Source organism: Mobula hypostoma, chromosome 5, assembly GCF_963921235.1.
Source record: "Mobula hypostoma chromosome 5, sMobHyp1.1, whole genome shotgun sequence".
Lineage (NCBI taxonomy): Eukaryota > Metazoa > Chordata > Chondrichthyes > Myliobatiformes > Myliobatidae > Mobula > Mobula hypostoma.
Window position 1 is genome coordinate 5,822,539 of NC_086101.1, and position 19,414 is coordinate 5,841,952.

At 48.0% G+C, this 19,414-nt stretch overlaps 1 pseudogene; it reads left to right on the forward strand.

Annotated features, from left to right (window-relative positions):
- Window positions 1-405: 405 nt before the first annotated feature.
- Window positions 406-19,414, forward strand: part of LOC134346524 (zinc-binding protein A33-like) — a 40,953-nt pseudogene continuing 21,944 nt past the window's right edge.

Sequence of the window (19,414 nt, forward strand, 5' to 3'; positions counted from 1 at the left end):
AGGGCGTGAGAAGTGTCGCGGATGTAAAGGGGGAAGGGCCTGACTCGAATGGGACAGAGTGGAGTCGATGTGTGAGGACACAAGTTCAGTGGGGCAAGAGCACCCAGGAGCAGGGTCGGACAATCGGCCAACAGTCTATCTCGGTTTTCAGGAATTGTCCCTTCCGGTTCTGCCTTACACTGAACCAGGCTCCGCGTTCCGAGTTCATTTATATTCAGACTTCTTTAATGTGTTTCTGATCCCACCCTGACGTGGAAATTGCGACGATTCCTTCCCAGAGAACACTTGCAGCAACTATGTTCATTCCCGAGACTGCAGCGCGCCTACTGGACAATCGCGGTACTGCAGGGGTTCAGCAGCTCCCGAATGCAGAAGGATCCTGAACCAGGAATTGCGGGAGTTAACATGGCTTCGAAAGGACAGGTCGAGAGTTTAACCGAGGAGGCATTTTGTCCCATCTGCCTGGATTTCTTCACCGATCCGGTGTCACGGGAGTGTGGTCACTACTTCTGCCGCTCCTGTATCACCGGGTGTTGGGAAAGGGTGAAGAGAAACTCCTGCCCGCATTGTAGAGAGGAGTTTGCGGACCGCACCCTCAGGGTCAATCAGGCCTTAGCAAATCTGTCTGAGAAAGCTCGAAAACTAAACCTGAACCCGAAAGAGGAAAGTAAACTTCACTGCAATAAACATGAGGAAGAACTGAAGCTGTTTTGTGAGACGGACAAGAAACTGATCTGTCTGATCTGTAGAGATGCATTGGAACACAAGTCTCACAACTTCTTGCCGATTAAAGAAGCCGTTAAAATTTACAAGGTAAAAATAACCCCCTTTCGATTGTCTTTTTGTCTAATCCAAAAGTGTCATCTTTTTTGTCTAATCCATTCACTATCTGATTCCCAGGATCGGGTTAAATCTTCCTTAGACTCTCTCACAAAAAAGAGATCGGACTTTCAGGAAATGGAGCAGCAACAGAAATAGAAGATTTCTGGAGTTCGGGTGAGGCTACCTGAGCAGAATTTCCAATATCGTTGTGTAGTTTTGTTCCCTTTAATGCAGAATAGCAGAATATCGCAGCTCCAGTGCCCGGGGTTCGATCCTGACCTCTGGTGCTGTCTGCATGGAGTTTGCATGTTCTTTCCGTAACCAGTACCTTCTTTTAGCCGACATTCCATGGTTGAACTGTAAATTGGCTACTGTAATTAACCCCGTGAAGGGGGTTTGTATGTGAATGAGGTGGGAGTTAATGGGTCAGTGAGGAAGACTGGGTTTCAGGGAAATGTGATCGAAGATCTGAGATTCACTTTCTTCCTCACAACACGCTTGAGGAACTCAGCATGTCGGGCAGCATCCGTGGAAACGATCAGTCAACGTTTCGGGCCGGAACCGTTCATCAGGACTGAAGAGGGAAGGGGCAGAGGCCCTATAAAGAAGGTGGGGGGAGGGTGACAAGGAGAAGGCTGGTAGGTTCCAGGCGAAAAACCAGTAAGGGGAAAGATAAAGGGGTGGGGGAGGGGATGCAGGGAGGTGATAGGCAGGAAAGGTGAAGAAGGAATAGGGGAAAACACAATGGGTAGTAGAAGGAGGTGGAACCGTGAGGGAGGTGATAGGCAGCTGGGGGAGGGGGCAGAGTGAAATAGGGATAGGGGAAGGGAGGGGGAGGGAATTACCGGAAGTTGGAGAATTCAATGTTCATACCAAGGGGCTGGAGACTACCTAGACGGTGTATGAGGTGTTGCTCCTCCACCCTGAGTTTAGCCTCATCATGGCAGTAGAGGAGGCCGTGTATGGACATATCTGAATGGGAAGCAGAGTTGAAGTGGGTGACTACCGGGAGATCCTGTGTGTTTTGGCGGACGGAGCGGAGGTGCTCGACGAAGCGGTCCCCCAATCTGCGTCGGGTTTCACCGATGTAGAAGAGGCCGCACCGGGAGCACCGGATGCAATAGATGACCCCAACAGACTCACAAGTGAAGTGTTGCCTCACCTGGAAGGACTGTTTGGGGCCCTGAATGGTGGCAAGAGAGGAGGTGTAGGGACAGGTGTAGCACTTATGCTTACAGGGATAAGTGCCGGGTGGGTGATCCGTGGGGAGGATGTGTGGATCAGGGAGTCGTGGGGGGACCGAACCCTGCGGAAAGTGGAGAGGGAAAGATGAGCTTAGTGGTGGGGTCCGGTTGAAGCTGGTGGAAGTTCTTACTGCCTGTTTTGCTGCTGGCGTTTAGGACAGCAATGAAGGGTGAATTGGACAGGTTGGGTGAGTGGGCAGATGCATGGCAGATGCAGTTTAATGTGGATAAATGTGAGGTTATCCACTTTGGTGGCAAGAACAGGAAGGCAGATTACTATCTGAATGGTGTCAAATTAAGAAAAGGGGAAGTACAATGAGATCTAGGTGTCCTTGTTCATCAGTCACTGAAAGTAAGCATGCAGGTACAGCAGGCAGTGAAGAAAGCTAATGGCATGTTGGCCTTCATAACAAGGGGAGTTGAGTCTAGGAGCAAAGAGGTCCTTCTGCAGTTGTACAGGGCCCTTGTGAGACCACACCTAGAGTGTTGTGTGTAGTTTTGGTCTCCAAATTTGAGGAAATACATTCTAGCTATTGAGGGAGTGCAGCGTAGATTCACGAGGTTAATTCCCGGGATGGCGGGACTGTCATATGTTGAAAGATTGGAGAGACTGGAGTTGTATACACTGGAATTTAGAAGGATGAGAGGGGATCTGATTGAAACATATAAGATTATTAAGGGATTGCACACGCTAGAGGCAGGAAACATGTTCCCGATGTTGGGGGAGTCCAGAGCCAGAGGCTACAGTTTGAGAATACGGGGTAGACAATTTAGAATGGAGTTGAGGAAACACTTTTTCACACAAAGGTTTATGGTTCTGTGGAATGCTCTGCCTCAGAAGGCAGTGGAGGCCAATTCTCTGGATTCTTTCAAGAAAGAGTTAGATAGAGCTCTTAAAGATAGCGGAGTGAAGGGATATGGGGAGAAGGCAGGAAAAGGGTACTGATTGTGGATGATCAGCCATGATCACAGTGAATGGTGGTGCTGGCTTGAAGGGCTGAATGGCCTACTCCTGCATCTATTGTCTATTGTCCGCGATCTCTGGCAGTTTTCATGTCTTCTTTGAACATGTCAGTAGCTACTTCTCGGTTTTCACTACTGTCAGTCATGCAGGTCCTGAGTGAAGACTGAGGATTAGTATGGCACTCAAATGTAGACAGAGTAGAGAGCGGCCAGTGGAGTGAGTGGGGCCAGTGAAGAAGTGGAGCTTTGAGGCTTTGGCTCGAGAGGTTTTGGACATTTTGGCAGTTGGATTCTGCAATCAAGTCAATCAAAATTTGAACAGCTCAGACTCAGCAGAAAGCAGCTGATTGGGCAATTGCGGTCAGGTGACCAAGTAGTTTGATTGGGCAATCGAAAATTGAAAAGCTCAAAAAACAAATAAAAAGAGGGGTAGCTCAAACAGAGTGAGTGGGGCCAGTGAAGGAGTGGAGCTTTGAGGCTTTGGCTCGAGAAGCTTCGGCGAGTAGAGGACGAGCTTGCTCCTAGTGAGGTAAGGCCGGGTAAGTTTCTTTAATTATTTTAATTAACGTAGGAGTTGGTAATGGAGGCAGTAGATAGGGCAGTCCAGTGCTCTGATTGCAGGATGTGGGAAGTCAGGGACAGCACAATTGTGCCTGATGATTGCACCTGCAAATGATGCATCCAGCTGCAGCTCCTGACAAACCGAGTTAGGGAACTGGAACTGGAGCTGGAGCTGGATGAACTTCGGATCATTCGGGAGGCAGAGGCAGTAATAGATCGGAGTTTCAGGGAGACGGTCACCCCTAAAGATCAGGAGACAACTAACTGTGTGACTGTCAGGAGAGGGAAGGGGAATAGACAGAAAGAGCAGAGCACCCCTGTGGCCGTTCCCATTAACAATAAGTATATTGTTTTGGATACCATTGGTGGGGATGACCTACCAGGGACAAGTTGTTGTGCTCGCATCACTGACACCGAGACTGGACCCTCAGCTCAGAAAGGAAGGAGTGGAAAGAGGGGAGCAGTAGTGACTGGGGATTCGATAGTTAGGAGGACAGAAACGAGGTTCTGTGGGAAAGATCAAGGATGGTCTGTTGCCTCCCTGGTGCCAGGGTCCACGATATCTCAGATCAAGTTCTCGGTATTCTCGGGAGAGAGGGTGAGCAGCCAGATGTCATGGTCCACGTGGGGACCAATGACATAGATAGGAGTAGGGATGAGGTCCTGAAGGAGGAATATAGGGAGTTAGGAAAGAAGTTGAAAAGCAGGACCCCAAGGGTGGTAATCTCAGGATTGCTGCCCGTGCCACGAGACAGAGAGGGTAGGAACAGGAAGTTATGGCAGATGAATGTGTGGCTGAAGAGTTGGTGCAGGGGGCAGGGGTTCAGATTTCTGGATCATTGGGATCTCTTCTGGGGAAGGTCTGACCTGTACAAAAAGGATGGGCTGCACCTGAACTGGAAAGGGACCAATATCCTGGTGGGGTGGTTTGCTAGAGCTGTTGGGGAGGGTTTAAACTAGTTTGACAGTGGGGTGGGAATCAGAATGTGAGTGCAGAGATTAGGGTAGAAGGACAAGGGCATGATGCTATGTGTTCTGAGTTGGTGAGGAAGGACAGGCAGGGGACAAAACATAAATGTAGCCAGTTAGAGGGGTTGAAATGTGTCTATTTCAACACTAGGAATATTAGGAATAAAGGGGATGAACTTAGAATATGGATCAGTATTTGGAACTACGACGTTGTGGCTGTTACTGAAACTTGGCTGGAGGAAGGGCAGGATTGGCTGATGCAAGTACTGGGGTTTAGGTGTTTAAAAGGAATAGGAAGGGAGGTAGAAAAGGGAGGGAGTAGCATTACTGGTCAGGGATAGTATCACGGCTATAGAAAGGGAGGACGCTGCAGAGGGAGTGTCCACTGAGTCGGTGTGGGTGGAAGTCAGAAATAGGAAGGGATCAATCACTGTGCTGGGAGTAGTCTATAGGCCCCCAAGTAGCCCTCGGGACACCGAGGAGCAGATAAGCAGGCAGATTTTAGAATGGTGCAGGAAATACAGGGTTGTAGTTATGGGTGATTTCAACTTCCCTCATATTGACTAGCACCTCCTGGCTGCAAGGGGGATAGATGGGGCCGAATTTGTCAGGTGTGTTCAAGAAGGGTTCCTGACACAGTATGTGGACTGGCCGACGAGAGGAGAGGCCATACTGGATCTAGTTCTGGGTAATGAGCCTGGTCAGGTGGCAGACCTCTTGGTGGGGGAGCATTTTGGTGACAGCGACCACAACTCCCTTAGCTTCAGCATAGCTATGGAAAAGGATAAAAACAGACAAAATAGGAAACTGCTTAACTGGGGAAGGGCTAACTATGAAGGGATGAGGCTGGAGCTAGCGAGAGTAAATTGGAAACAGATGTTCAAGGGTGAAAGCACAGAAGTAATGTGGAGGAAGTTTAGGGACTACTTGTGCTGGGTTCAAGATAGGTTTGTCCCACTGAGACAAGGAAAAAATGGTAGGAAAAGTGAACCGTGGCTGACGAAACACGTGAGGCAACTCGTCAAGAGGAAGAAGGAAGCATATGTTAGATATAAAAACAGGAAGCAAGAGGGGCTCATGAGAAATATAGGGTAGCCAGGAAGGAGCTTAAGAAAGGACTTCAGAGAGTTCGAAGAGGGCATGAGAAGGCCTTGGCATGCAGGATTAAGGAGAACCCCAAGGCGGTCTATGCGTATGTGAAGAACAGAAGGATGACAAGAATGAAGGTGGGGCCTATAAAGGATAAAGAGGAGAACATGTGTCTGGAGGCAGGGGAGGTTGGGGAGGTCCTATATGAATACTTTGCTTCAGTATTCACAAGTGAAAAGGATATTGATCAGGGTGAGGTCGATATAGAACAGGCCTGTGTGCTGGATAATGTGGAGATTAAGGAAGAAGAAGTGTTGGATCTTCTTAAAAACATCAATATTGATAAATCCCCAGGGCCGGATGTGGTATACCCCAGGTTGTTGAGAGAAGAGATCGCGGGAGCAGTAGCTATGATCTTTGAATCCTCTTTGGCTGCAGGGGAGGTGCCGAAGGATTGGAGAATGGCGAATGTAGTTCCCTTGTTTAAAATAGGGAGAAACCTGGGAACTATAGACCAGTGAGTCTTATGTCAGTGGACTGCAAGCTATTGGAAAGGATTCTTAAGGATAGGATCTACGAGCATTTGAAGAGGTACAGTCTACTCAAGGATGGTCAACATGGCTTTGTGAAGGGAAGATCGTGCCTCACGAGTCTAATTGAGTTTTTTGAAGAGGTAACAAAAGAAATTGATGAGGGTAGGGCAGTAGACGTGGTCTACATGGATTTTAGCAAGGCATTTGACAGGGTGCCTCAGGAGAGACTCATCCAGAAAGTCATGAGGCATGGGATCAGTGGAACCTTGGCTGTTTGGATAAAAAATTGGCTTAAAGGAAGAAAGCAGAGGGTAATTGTGGAAGGAAAGTATTCTGCCTGGAGGTTGGTGACTAGTGGAGTGCTGCAGGGATCTGTCCTGGGACCCCTGCTATTTGTGATTTTCATAAATGACCTGGATGAAGAGGCGGAAGGATCGGTAAGTTTGCGGATGACGCAAAGATTGGAGGAGTTGTGGATGGAGCTGTAGGTTGTCGAAGGCTACAAGAGGATATAGACAGAATGCAGAGTTGGGCAGAAAAATGGCAGATGGAGTTCAATCCGGGTAAGTGTGAGGTGATGCATTTTGGAAGGACAAACCAGAAGGCTGAGTACAGGGTTAATGGTCGGTTAGTAAAGAGTGTGGATGAACAGAGGGACCTTGGGGTTCAAATCCATACATCCCTCAAGGTCACTGCACAGGTTGATAGGTAGTTAAGAAGGCCTATGGGATGCTAGGCTTCATTAATAGGGGGATTGAATGAAAGAGTAAAGAGATCATGTTGCAACTCTACAAATCTCTGGTGAGACCACATTTAGAGTATTGTGTTCAGTTCTGGTCACCTCATTATAGGAAGGATGTGGAAGCTATGGAGAGGGTGCAGAGGAGATTTACCAGGATGTTGCCTGGATTGGAAACCAAGTCTTATGAGGCAAGATTAGCAGAGCTGGGACTTTTCTCTTTGGAGCGTAGAAGTATGAGAGGGGACTAGATAGAGGTCTACAAGATTATGAGAGGCATAGATAGGGTGGATAGCTAATACCTATTTCCCAGGGCACGAATAGCAAACACCAGAGGACATATATACACAGTTAAGGGAGAGAAGTTTAGGGGAGACATTAGGGATAAGCTTTTTACACAGAGGGTTGTGGGTGCCTGGAATGACTTGCCAGGGACGGTGGTGGAGGCTAAAACATTAGGAGTATTTAAGAGCCTCTTGGAAAGGCACATGGATGAAAGAAAAATAGAGGTTTACGGGGTAGTATGGGTTTAGTATTTTTTTTAAGGATTATATGGGGCGGCACAACATCGAGGGCTGAAGGGCCTGTACTGTGCTGTAGTGTTCTATGGTTCTATGGTTCATTGTTTCTGTAACAATTTTGTTTCACCAGTCAGTATTGTTAGCCCTGAGGTGAACCCATGAACCTGGAGGACCAATAGACCACTCTTACTCTGGCCTTTACCCTTTGACCTGTTTGTCATGGATGATCTGACCAAGAGTCAAAGCATAAAGCCCACATTCCAGCCAACAGAGTTCTTTGGGTGATTGAAGCACACAAGCCTCCAAACCCAATGGCAAGGTTGTGGTCCTCTTGGGTGATAATGGGCTGGATAGACCGTCTATATCATAAGGAAATATATCAGGGCCAGATAATAAACTAGCCTCTCCTTTCATTTGACAGGAACAGTCACACAACGTTCAGTCCCACATCACATCCCAGTTTGATGAACTGCGCCGGATTATCACCGAGAAAGAGCAGCGCGCACTCCGAGATCTCAGGGAAGAAGAGGAGAGGATTCTAAATCCAATGGAGAAAAATCTTTGAGACATTCAAGAGAATTTAAATTCTATTCAGGAGGAAATCTCTAAGTTCCAGACACGGATGGATCAGAAGGACAATGTGATATTCCTCATGGTGAGAGATTTCAGTTTGTTTCTGTTAAAGTGCACAGTAACAAAATAATGTATGTTAAATCAGTGTGGTATTTACATATACTGTCATTGTAAACTGATTTAAACTGGACAGATGTTTTCACTGTTCCGGACTGTTGTCGTTCCCCAAACCAGTCTCTCACAACAGCTGTACATCACAGGACAATCTGCAACCTTCTCGGGAATGAGTTACTCTGATCAGAGCACTGAGCTGGTGATTGTTTCTGTGATTCCCACGTATAATATCCCTGATACTCAGAGTAACAACCAGTTACAGTCACAGGCTGTGATTGTGTCTGGTGTGGTGGGTGTGAGGGTCTCTCTGTCGATCGGTGTGAACTGAGGTTGAATTGCAGAATGTGACCCACACATCAGATTTACCATCTTTCTCTGTTTTGTATCAGGTTCATTGTTTTAGAGAATTTTGTACCATCTGGTTTGTTTTTCAGATATATTCTTTTTCGGATTATATCCCATTTTCCATCATAGACAGGTCTTTCAGCCCTTCTTCTCCTGTCAATTTCCCTGCTTCACAAGCCTCCTCCCACACCTTCACCACACAGAGCAACAGTGACCCCAACTCCATGGTCCCCCATGTGTTTATGCAGCTTCCCCATTACATTCAATCTCTGCTGTTCCACTTCAACCTCTCCTGTGGCAGTGAGTCCACGTTCTCTTCACCACATTTCTTGTGGCATTTATTAATGACCAACTGATGTTTTATCTTTGACTTTTGGTCTCTGCCCAAGCAGAAATATTTTCTCCACTGCCATCCCATCAAATCCATTCGGAATCTTAAACTCCTCCATCTGATCCTCCCTGACATCATATCCAGATGAAACTACACAACCTGTCCAGTCTCTCCTGTAAGTTCCATCCTCTCAGTTATGGTATAATTTTCATAAACATTCCTTGTACTTTCTCCCATGGTTCTCTGTCCCTCTTTCATGCCTTATGAAAACAGGTTGAGTGAACTGGCCTTTTCTCCTCGGAGTAACGGAGAATGAGAGGTGATCTGATAGAGGTGTATAAGATGATGAGAGGCATTGATTGTGTGGATAGTCAGAGGCTTTTTCCCAGGGCTGAAATGGCTGCCACAAGAGGGCACAGGTCTTGGGAGTAGGTACAGAGGAGATGTCAGGGGTAGGTTTTTTTTTTACACAGAGGGTGGTGAGTGCTTTGAATGGGCTGCCGGCAATGCTGGTGGAGGCGGATACGATAGGGTCTTTTAAGAGACTTTTGGATAGGTACACGGAGCTTAGAAAAATAGAGGGCAATGGGTAACCCTAGTAATTTCTAAAGTAGGGACAATTTCGGCACAACATTGTGGGCCGAAGGGCCTGTATTGTGCTGTAGGTTTTCTATGTTTCCTTCTCCATGTGTGTCAGTGGGAGTAAGTGGGAATTTTCAGCAGTTTGTAATAACTTGTCTCAGATTCCTGCTGCTCGGATGCCAGCAGCAAGTCTCAGTCAATTGAGATCTGTGTTTTATTTATTTCAGGAGGAAACTCGTCGGAAGAGGAGGTAGGACATGGTCTATACTGAAATTCTGGATGGATTTGTAAAATAGTTCAAATATCACTGATGCTCAGTTTATAACCAGATGTATCATATTTACAGGATCAGTAATGAACTCCAGACCTTGTCAGTGACAGATGGTGCTCTACTGGTTGAAAAGTTCGCTCATCCTTATCTGCTCGACATAGCGTCGGAAGAAGTGTTTGACAGCATTAAGCGAGGTAAAACATACAGATTCATTTGTCCTTGTTTATGAGACACAATTAAGTTATAATTCGACACAAATCATGGCTGTAATAATAGGGCTGAAGGGAAACTAGAGACAATAAGACATAGGAGCAGAATTGGTCTATCTGGCCCATCTTTGAACCCTCTCCAATGCCATCACATCTTTTCTCAGATCAGGAGCCCAAAACTGTTCACAATACTCAAGGTGAAGCTTCACCAGTACCTTATAAAGCCTCAGCAACACATCCCTGCTCTTGTATTCTAGATCTCTTGAATTGAATGCTAACATTGCATTTGCCTTCCTCACCACCGACTCTACCAGCAAGTTAACCTTTAGGTTGTTCTGCACAAGGACTCCCAAGTCTCATTGCGTCTCAGATTTTTGGATTTTCTCCCCATTTAGAATACAGTCTGCAGATTTATTTCTACCAAAATGCATGACCGTGCATTTTCCAACACTGTATTTCATTTGCTCCTTTCTTGTCCATTCTCCTAATCTGTCTAAGTCCTTCTGCAGCCTACCTATTTCCTCAACACTGCCTTCCCCTCCACCAGTCTTCGTATCACCTGCCAACTTGGCAACAAAACCATCTATTCCATCATCCAAATCATTGATATACAGCATAAAAAGAAGTGGTCCCAACATCGACCCCTGCAGAACACCACTAGTCACTGGCAGCCAACTAGAAAATGATCCTTTTATTCCCAGTTGCTGCCTCCTACCAATCAGCCAACTCTCTAAATATGTCAGTAACTTTCCTGTAATACCATGGGGTCTTAACCTACAGCACAATACAGACCCTTCAGCCCACAAAGCTGTGTGGAACATATACTTACCTTAGAAATTATGTCATTCTTTACCAGCAGAGCCACGCCACCCCCTCTGCCTATCTTCCTATCCCTCCGATACAACATGTAACCTTGGACATTCATCTCCCAACTACAACTATCCTTCAGCCACGATTCAGTGATGGCCACAGCATCATACCCAACAATCTGCAATAGTGCAACAAGATCATCCACCTTATTTCTTACCCTTTGTGCATTGAGATATAACTCGTGAGTACTGTATTTGCTACCCTTTTTGATCCAAGCGTTCCTAATGTACTGATACTCACCCTGTTGGCTGACACTATGTCCCGTCACCTGCCTGCCCTTCCTGACAGTCTGACTGTCGGCTCTCTTTGTTTTTTAACCGTACTTCCTATTCTGTTCCTTCACTCTGGTTCCCACCTCCTGCCAAATTAGTTTAAACCCTCCCCAACAGCTCTAACAAATCTGCCCGCGAGAATATTGCTCTCCTCGGTTCCAGGTGCAACCTGTCACTTTTGAACAGGTCATATCTCCCCCAGAAGAGATCCCAATGATCCAAGAACCTGAAGCCGTGTCCCTGCACCAGCTTCTCAGCCACGCATTAATTTGTCAAATCACAAACAAGAGAAAATCTGCAGATGCTGGAAATCCGAGCAACACAAACAAAATGCTAGAGGAACTTAGCAGGCCAGGCAAAATCTATGGAAAAAAGTACAGTCGCCGTGTTGGTCTGAAATCCTTCGGCAGGACTGGAGGAAAAGTGCTGATGAGTAGATTTGAAAGGTGGCTGGAGGAGGGAGGGAAACGCCAGGACATAGGTGAAACTCGGAGCAGGAGGGATGCAGCAAAGTGCTGGGAAGTTGATTGGAGAAAGAGACAGAGGGCCATGGAAGAAAGAAGATGAAGGAGGGTGGGGAGGAGCACCAGAGGGAGGCGATGGGCGGGCAAGGAGATAACATGAGAGAGGGAAAGGGGATGGGAAATGGTGAAGTGGTGGAGATGGAGGCATTACCGGAAGTTTGAGAAATCGATGTTCATGCCATCAGGTTGGAGGCTGCACAGATGGAATATAAGGTGTTTTTCCTCCGACATAAGTGCGGCCTCATCATTATGGTGGCGGAGGCCATGGAGGGACATTTGGGAACGGGAACTGGAAGTAAAATGGGTGGCCACTGGGAGATCCTGCTTTTTCCGGCAGATGGAGCATAGATGCTCCGTGAAGCAGTCTCCCAATCTACGTCAGGTCTCACCGACATACAAGAGGCCACACCGGGAGCACCGAACACAGCATATGACCGTAACAGACTCACAGGTGTATTGTCACCTCACCTGGAAGGACTGTTTGGGGCCCTGAATGTAAGTGAGGGAGGAGGTGTAGGGGTGGGTGAAGCACCTTTCTGCTTGCAAGGATAAGTGTCAGGAGGGAGATCTGTGGGGAGGGACGGATGGACAGGGATAAGTGTCAGGAGGGAGATCAGTGGGGAGGGACGGATGGACAGGGATAAGTGTCAGGAGGGAGATCAGTGGGGAGGGACGGATGGACAGGGATAAGTGTCAGGAGGGAGATCTGTGGGGAGGGACGGATGGACAGGGTTAAGTGTCAGGAGGGAGATCTGTGGGGAGGGACGGATGGACAGGGATAAGTGTCAGGAGGGAGATCAGTGGGGAGGGATGGATGGACAAGGATAAGTGTCAGGAGGGAGATCAGTGGGGAGGGATGGATGGACAAGGATAAGTGTCAGGAGGAAGATCAGTGGGGAGGGACGGATGGACAAGGATAAGTGTAAGGAGGGAGATCAGTGGGGAGGGACGGATGGACAAGGATAAGTGTTAGGAGGGAGATCAGTGGGGAGGGACGGATGGACAAGGATAAGTGTCAGGAGGGAGATCAGTGGGGAGGGAGGGATGAACAAGGATAAGTGTCAGGAGGGAGATCAGTGGGGAGGGACGGATGGACAGGGATAAGTGTCAGGAGGGAGATCTGTGGGGAGGGACGGATGGACAGGGTTAAGTGTCAGGAGGGAGATCTGTGGGGAGGGACGGATGGACAGGGATAAGTGTCAGGAGGGAGATCAGTGGGGAGGGATGGATGGACAAGGATAAGTGTCAGGAGGGAGATCAGTGGGGAGGGACGGATGGACAAGGATAAGTGTCAGGAGGAAGATCAGTGGGGAGGGACGGATGGACAAGGATAAGTGTAAGGAGGGAGATCAGTGGGGAGGGACGGATGGACAAGGATAAGTGTTAGGAGGGAGATCAGTGGGGAGGGACGGATGGACAAGGATAAGTGTCAGGAGGGAGATCAGTGGGGAGGGAGGGATGAACAAGGATAAGTGTCAGGAGGGAGATCAGTGGGGAGGGACGGATGGACAAGGATAAGTGTAAGGAGGGAGATCAGTGGGGAGGGACGGATGGACAAGGATAAGTGTCAGGAGGGAGATCAGTGGGGAGGGACAGATGGGCAAGGATAAGTGTAAGGAGGGAGATCAGTGGGAAGGGATGGATGGACAGGGATAAGTGTCAGGAGGGAGATCAGTGGGGAGGGATGGATGGACAAGGATAAGTGTCAGGAGGGAGATCAGTGGGGAAGGACAGATGGGCAAGGATAAGTGTAAGGAGGGAGATCAGTGGGAAGGGACGGATGGACAAGGATAAGTGTCAGGAGGGAGATCAGTGGGGAGGGACAGATGGACAAGGATAAGTGTCAGGAGGGAGATCAGTGGGGAGGGACGGATGGACAAGGATGTGTCAGGAGGGAGATCAGTGGGGAGGGACAGATGGGCAAGGATAAGTGTAAGGAGGGAGATCAGTGGGAAGGGATGGATGGACAAGGATAAGTGTCAGGAGGGAGATCAGTGGGGAGGGACAGATGGGCAAGGATAAGTGTAAGGAGGGAGATCAGTGGGAAGGGATGGATGGACAGGGATAAGTGTCAGGAGGGAGATCAGTGGGGAGGGATGGATGGACAAGGATAAGTGTCAGGAGGGAGATCAGTGGGGAAGGACGGATGGAGAAGGATAAGTGTCAGGAGGGAGATCAGTGGGGAAGGACGGATGGACAAGGATAAGTGTCAGGAGGGAGATCAGTGGGGAGGGACGGATGGAGAAGGATAAGTGTCAGGAGGGAGATCAGTGGGGAGAGATGGATGGACAAGGGAGTTGCGGAGGGCATGATCCTTGCAGAAAGCAGAAATGGGGTGGGGAGGGGGAAGATGTGTTTGGAGGTGGGATCCCGTCGGAGGTGGCGGAAGTTTCAGAGAATTACGTGCTGGACATGGATGCTAATGGGGTGGTAGGTGAGGACAAGAGGAACCCTATCACTGGTAGCGTGGCGGGAGGATGGGGTAAGAGCAGACGTGTGTGAAATGGAAGAGACGCGGTTGAGGGTAGCGTTGATGATGGAGGAAGGGAACTGATGTCTATTATAAACCAATAGACTCTCACAGCCCACATCACGCACTTCCCGTTTCTACCTCCTACACCAAATCCACAAACCTGCTTGTCCAGGTCGACCCATTGTTTCAGCTTGTTCCTGCCCCACTAAACTCATAACTGCATTTCTAGACTCTTGTTTTATCTCCCGTGGTTCAGTCCCTTCCCATCTATATCTGTGACTCCACACACACTCTTGATCTTTCAGATTCCCTGGCCCCCGTCATCTTATTTTTACCGCGGATGTCCAGCCCTTATACACCTCCATCCCCCACCAGGAAGGCCTCAAAGCTCTCTGTTCCTTTCTGGATACCAATCCCTACCATGGATGGACATATCCATTCCCCTCTACCACCACTCTCCTCCGCCAAGCAGAACATCTCACTCTAAATAACTTCTCCTCTGGGTCCTCCCACTTCCTTCAAACAAAAGGGATAGCCATGGGCACTCACATGGGTCCCAGCCATGCCTGCCTGTTTATTGGTGACCTGGAACAGTTTATGTTGCAATCCTACACTGGTGACCGCCCCGCACTTTTCCTACACTATATCAACAACTGGTATCGGTGCTGCTTTCTGTGTCCGTGCTGAACTTGTCGATTTCATCCACTTTGCCTCCAACTTCCACCCTGTCCTCAAATTCACCTGGTCCATTTCCAACACTTCCTTTCCCTTTCTTGCCCTCACTGTCTCTGTCTTCGGAGACAGCTTATCTACCGATGTCTATTATAAATCAATGGACTCTCACAACGACCTGGACTATACCTCATCCCACCCTGCTACTTTTAAAAACGCCATCTCCTTCTCTCAATTCCTCTGTGTCTGCCGCATCTTCTCTTAGGATGAGGCTTCTCATTCCAGAATGAAGGAGATGTCCTCCTTTTCTGAAGAAAGGGGCTTTCCTTCCTCCACCATCAATGCTGCCCTCAATCTCTTCCATTTCACACATGTCTGCTCTTACCCCATCCTCCAGACACGCTACGAGTGATAGGGTTCTTCTTGTCGTCACCTACCACCCTACCAGCCTCCGCGTCCAGCACATAATTTTCCACAACTTCCGCCATGTTCTACTGGATCTGCCAGCAAACACATCTTTCTGTCCCCCGCCTTGCACTTTCTGCTTTCCACAGGGATCGCTCCCTACATGATTCCCTTGTCCATTCGCCCCTCCCCACTGGTTTCGTTCCTGGCTCCTATACTTGCAAGCAGAACAAGTGCTACACCTGCCCCTACACCTCCTCCCTCACTGCCATTCAGGGCCCCAAACAATCCTTCTAGGTGAGGTGACACTCCAGGTGACTGGAGACCACTTCTCTGAGCATCAACAATTGTCTGCCAGAACAAGCGTGATCTCCCAGTGCCACCCACTTTAATTCCATTTCCCATTCTGATATGTCTGTCCATGGCCTCCTCCACTGTCGAGATAAGGCCACACTTATGTCAGAAGAGCAACAACTTATATTCCATTTGGGTAGCCTCCAACCTGATGGCATGGACATCGATTTCTCAAACTTCCAGTAATGCCTCCACTCTCCACTCTTCACCATTTCCCATCCCTTTTCCCTCTCTCGTGGTATCTACTTGCTTGCCCATCGGCTCCCTCTGGGGCTCTCCCCCTCAACCCCCAGCCATCTTTCTTCCATGGCCTTCTGTCTCTTTCACCAATCAACTTCCCAGCTCTTTGCTTCATCCCTCTCCTGCCGAGTTTCACCTATCCCCTGGTGTTTCTCTCTCTCCTTCCCGTATCTTCCAAATCTACTCCTCAGCTTTTTTTCCTCCAGTCCTGCTGAAGGGGTTTGGCCTGAAACATTGACTGTATTTTTTTGCATAGGTGCTGCCTGGTCTGCTGAGTTCCTCCAGAATTTGCCAAGTCATCCTGTTTCTATACTCACTGGTGCGTGGCAGAGGCAGCAATCGGAAAATTACTTCCTGGGAGCTCCTGCTTCTCAGCTTTCTTCCTGGCTCTCTACATTCTCCCTTCAGGACCTCTTTGCTCTGCGCTAACTGCCTATTCACATTTCCATTTCTCCTGACAATCTCCCAGCTACTCGCCTCCTGCAGCTTCGGGGTGACAACTTCCTTGTAACTCTGATCAATTATCTCCTCACTCTCCTCTACAACCCAAAGGTCATCCAGCTGCTGGTCCAGATCCCTAACATCCCCAAGGATGAGAGTTATTGTGCAGAACACCCTCAAGGTTGACTTGCAGGTTGAGTTGGTGGTGAGGAAGGCAAATGTAATGTTAGCATTCATTTCAAAAGGTCTAGAATACAAGAGCAGGGATGTGATGCTGAGGATTTCTAAGGCACTGGTGAGACCTCACCTTGAGTATTGTGAACAGTTTTGGGCCCCTCATCTTAGAAAAGTTGTGTTGGTATTGGAGAGGGTCCAGAGGAGGTTCGCATGAATGATTCCGGGAATGAAAGGGTTATGACACAAGTAACGTTTGATGGCTTTGTGTCTGTACTCGCTGGAATTCAGAACGATGAGGGTGGATCTCATTGAAACCTTTCGAATGTTGAAAGGCCTAGACAGAGAAGATGTGGAACAGATGTTTCCCATAGTGGGAGAGTTTAAGACAAGAGGGCACAGCCTCACTGTAGAGGTGTGCCCTTTCAAAACACAAATGAGGAGAAATTTCTTTCACCAAAGGGTGGTGAATTTGTGGAATTTGTTGCCACATGCAGTTGTGGACACCAGGTCGTTGGGTGTATTTAAGGCAGAGATTGATAGGTTCTTGATTGGACATGGCATCAAAGGTTACGGAGAGAAGAAACCATAGAAACCATAGAAACTACAGCACAGAAACAGGCCTTTTGGCCCTTCTTGGCTGTGCCGAACCATTTTCTGCCTAGTCCCACTGACTTGCACATGGACCATATCCCTCCATAAACCTCCAATCCATGTATCTGTCCAATTTATTCTTAAATGTTAAGAAAAGAACCCGCATTTACCATCTCGTCTGGCAGCTCATTCCATTCTCCCACCACTCTCTGTGTGAAGAAGCCCCCCCTAATGTTCCCTTTAAACTTCTCCCCCTTCATCCTTAACCCATGTCCTCTGGTTTTTTTCTCCCCTTGCCTCAGTGGAAAAAGCCTGCTTGCATTCACTCTATCTATACCCATCATAATTTTATATACCTCTATCAAATCTCCCCTCATTCTTCTACGCTCCAGGGAATAAAGTCCTAACCTATTCAACCTTTCTCTGTAACTGAGTTTCTCAAGTCCCAGCAACATCCTTGTAAACCTTCTCTGCACTCTTTCAACCTTATTTATATCCTTCCTGTAATTTGATGACCAAAACTGAACACAATACTCCAGATTCGGCCTCACTAAAGCCTTATACAACCTCATCATAACATTCCAGCTTTTATACTCAATACTTTGATTAATAAAGGCCAATGTACCAAAAGCTCTCTTTACGACCCTATCGACCTGTGACGCTACTTTTAGGGAATTTTGTATCTGTATTCCCAGATCCCTCTGTTCTACTGCACTCCTCAGTGCCTTACCAGTTACCCTGTCTGTTCTACCTTGGTTTGTCCTTCCAACGTGCAATACCTCACACTTGTCAGTATTAAACTCTATCTGCCATTTTTCAGCCCATTTTTCCAGCTGGTCCAAGTCCCTCTGCAGGCTCTGAAAACCTACCTCACTGTCTACTACAGCGGTCCCCAACCACCGGGCCGCAGAGCGTGCACTACCGGGCCGCGAGGAAGCCATATGATTTGGTCAGCTGCACTATTCCTCATTCCCTGTCACGGCCACTAATCAGCCATTACGTATGCGAGGTCATGACCTGCGCGTCATCCGTGTCAGGGCGGGAAGGCGATCAACTCCTCGAGCTTGCAAATGACGACGGGCTGAAAAGTATGTTTGACATAACATCTCTGTCGGCATTTTGGATCAAAGTCAAGGCTAAATATCCTGAGAAAGCCACGAAAGCACTGAAAACGTTGCTTTCATTTCCAACATTTTTCTGCTAAGCAGAGTTTTCTGCAATGAATGCAACGAAAACTAAATTGTGAAATAGACTGGACATAAGGAACCCCCTTCGAGTATCGCTGTCTCCCATCACCCCTCGACGGGACCGTCATGTTGCAGGGAAACAATCCCAGGGCTCCCACTGATTCACCGATATTGGTGTGTTGCAATGATTTTATATGTTCATACGGGGAAAATATGCGCTGTGCGTTTAATATCCAATTATTACTTAAAATGTTATGATGCTATTGACTTATAAGTGACCTATATAACCATATAACAATTACAGCACGGAAACAGGCCATCTCGGCCCTTCTAGTCCGTGCCGAATGCTACTCTCACCTAGTCCCACCGACCTGCACTCAGCCCATAACCCTCCATTCCTTTACTGTCCATATACCTATCCAATTTAACTTTAAATGACAATATTGAATCTGTCTCAACCACTTCTGCTGGAAGCTCGTTCCACACAGCTACCACTCTCTGAGTAAAGAAGTTCCCCCTCATGTTACCCCTAAACTTTTGTCCTCTGATTCTCATTGAATGGTGGAGCAGACTCGATGGGCCAGATGGCCTCATTCTGATTCTATGTCTTATGGTCTTGTGCTCCAATATGGTCTTCAGGGAGTTGGAGCCAGATGCACTTCACACAGATGGTGTTCACTGGGAGACTCTGGGTCTCCCACGACTCCAGCATCTGGCATTGGGTCATTGGAATTGAAGTTTATTCTGGCACCAACTCTACCTGTTGGGAAGCATCACTGTCACGTGGTCAGCTGGAGATGTCAAATCCCTGAACAGACCGACACAGGGGCAACATACAACCAATACACGGCACTGTTATGTGAACCACTGCATCCTGATCCCATTCACACTGGACAAATACGCCAATGCATGAGTTTGAATCCCAACACAGTAGCTCTGGAATTAACATTCAATGAATGACATTAAAGGGGATAAAATCTGGTATCACTGTAGTGACAGGGATTGTCAGAAAAATACACCAGTCCTTCGTGCCACTCACCCTGTCTGACCTGTCCGTGACCGCAGTCTGATTGACTCAGCTCTGCCCCCTGCTGGACTCGCGAGTCTCACTGTTGTTATCAAACCAGCACATTGACGCATTGTCAGACTGAGCCCGGACACACCGATCAGCATTGACCTCGGTGAATGATGGGAGAGGATCATGTAACCAGCCTGGCAAATCTCCCTCATGTAACCAGCCTGGCAAATCTCCCTCACACACATGCACAAGGACGATTGATGGATTGTAGTCAGAGCCTCAGCATTGCACAGCATTACACACACACACTCACACACTCACACA